Consider the following 3,093-nt stretch of genomic DNA (forward strand, 5'->3'; position numbering starts at 1 on the left):
TTTGTTTTAGCATCCAATGACATTAATCATGTGTTGCATTTTTGCTATACCTTTTTAATTAATTATTATTAGCACTAATTGTAAGTAGAAATAAAGTGAAGATAATATAAGAAAATTAAGATCCTTTAGTTAGATGCAGACGAGTGGCATTTTGGGGCATAGATCATGATAGATGAATATATTATATTAGCCGATGTAAATTTTAGAGAACGAAGTATTATAATACATGAGACCTAATTAATTTTAATTGTTGCTACGTAAGTTTGCGTAGTTTGTTATAATTATAATTACCAAAGATATTAAGCCCTCTTTTGACAAATGTGAGTATAGTATCAAAATCAGGATGGACCAGATCTTCAAGGGATTATTGTTAGTAGAATTGTATGTTGCAAAATAGTACGGTTATTTATAAATTCAAACATTGAAGAAATGTACAGGATAATCTCGAAATATATTTTAGTTCTATATCTGGAAAAATTGAAGAAATAAATGCATAAATCAAGTAAATAAGTTAGGAAAAGATAAAGATTTAAAAAGATTAAAATTTTAGAGAAAAATAAATTGACAAACGATTGAAAAATTAAAAAATTTAAAAAGCTAATAATTAAAAATCTACATGTGAAACATTGATTTGAGAGATTAGAATCTTCTTTTCAAGGCAAAGAATTAAGAAAGTTTAAAGGTATATGACAAAATAAATTTTTTTTAATCTTAGAGTAAAATGTATGTAATATTAAAAGTTTAAGGAATCAAATCTTCCTAAAGATTTAAACATTTAAGAAAATATTAAATAGTTTAAATCTATAAATTATAAAATTATGAAGCGATTGTGAATCTATTTCAGAATTAAAATTCAAAGAGAAAAAGAAATCTTATATAAATAATTAGATATTATCTTGAAGAAATAAAAAAAAAATATATATATATATATAACTTCTTCAGAGTGAGAACTTTTCAAAATTGAAAAGAAAAATGTATTAAAACATATACGCATTCACACGTAATAATAATTATATATTTTTCTTTGTTGGGAGAAGACAGTTGCATGAGACAGTTAAATAATATATATATGTGCGAATTGAGAAGGAAAGCGTAGATTGTATATGTAATTGAATGAAGACGTAGTAAAAATTGTTATCTCTTTTTTCTCGTCGACCAATTGTGAAAAAAGAAAAATATAGAATACATTGACGAATAAAATATAAGAACCAATTTGTATTGTGAGCTGTAAACAATTGTAAATATTCCTATTTCCTTAATTTTTTTTTAAATTGCTATCTACAATTTCTCACGAAATTATCTATTTATATTTCTAGTCCAATATTTTAAAAATCCTATAAAAATTTTTAAAGTATATACTAAATGGATGTAAAATAATAATTATTAATAATAATATATACTATGTTTCTAAATAGTTCATGAAGTTTTTCATATATTTGATTACACACATAATTTCGTGAGTAATTATATAAATATTATAATTGATTAAAATATGGATATGGATTTTATTTAATTTATATAATTTTATCATACTTAAAATGAACTAATAAAGAATGTTTGCCACATTTTTTATGGGCAAAGTAAAAAAAAATATGAAAAAATTATTCCAAAATCTCGATGTAATCTTTGTCTAGTCAGGATTATTATTAAACGATAAGATCTTCATAGAAATATAATCGCAATTTAATCTCGTAAATGATTCGCATCGATCTCGTAAGAATCTCGAGTGACGCATGTGATGTTACTTTCCGTTTGTTTTAGATCGGGGACAATGGGTAGCCATTGGAGTGTTGACTGCTATATTGGTGTTTTTAATCATTTTATTTATAATTAAATGAATCATCTCTCGTCTCCTCTGGCTTCTTCCCCTTTTCCTTCTTTCCTTCGATAATAATTTCGTTTGTAGCTTTAAATATAATCTAAGTCCGTTTGACCTATTACTGATAGCGAGATTTTATGAATACTAGAAATAAATACAGAGTTAAAATAATTTATAATGGTCTTCTCTTAAATGTCATTCATCAATGATAAGTACAATATTTTCTATATAATTGCCTATATAAACTATTTAAGCAATCATATATTATAATTATAATAATGTTGTGTAATATAAATATATTAAAATTGTTTTTCTTCGCTAACAAAACATCTCCAATTATAGACATGTTTCTTTTTTGAAAGATAAGACTATATAGTAATTTACGAAGTTGATCGAAAATTTAAAACGTTACAGTTTATGCATATATTAACCTTTCAGATTTATTGTTTCAATAATATAGAAGTTATAAGCACGTATAATCAACTTCGTGAATAACTGCAAAAATGGAAATAATATTGTTAAAGAAGGAAAAAATGAATGTTGCGTAATAGCAATCTAATATTGTTCTCGTATAGATGCAATTAATGAGATAATATTATTCCTTATAATTACTTTCGCGATATTTATTGTCTTCAAACGTTACAATTTGTAGAATGTTCTCGTATAAAAATGCTCCCTTTTTTAAATCTATTTTGCCTATTATAAAAATAGAATCTGTACGTGAATTCTCTACCTCTGCATGATTAGAAATTTCGATATTCAGCAATATGGATGACTATAATTAAATGCTACGAAATGATCATTATTCTAAATCGTGTAGGTATATTCTATTCAATGTTTTTCAACGAATATTGTAGGCGAAAATAGATCTTTATTTTATTTTTATTTTAATATATAAAAACGGATTTTAACGTTTATCGAGTATATTGTCTCTATATTATTCCAGAAATAGTTTTATTATATTATTTTGATTATTCACGTTACTCTCTCTTTTTCATTGTTCCACTATTTTATAAAGGCCGAAGAACATTTCTAAAATTAACATTAGGGATACAACGGATAATGATTTGTCGGATAACCGGATACTGGATATGCAATGGATAATGCTATCAGATAACTGGATATCGGAGATCTTGTTTGGTCAAGTCGGATAATCGGATTTTACAAAGAGATTAAAAACTTGAAAATCTAATTGTTTTTTTACAATGAAGAGAATTTTTTTATGTAAAATATAAATATAGTGCTATAAAGATTTAATATTTATACAGAAGATA

The sequence above is a fragment of the Atta colombica genome, unplaced genomic scaffold (genome assembly GCF_001594045.1).
Source record: "Atta colombica isolate Treedump-2 unplaced genomic scaffold, Acol1.0 scaffold149, whole genome shotgun sequence".
NCBI lineage: Eukaryota > Metazoa > Arthropoda > Insecta > Hymenoptera > Formicidae > Atta > Atta colombica.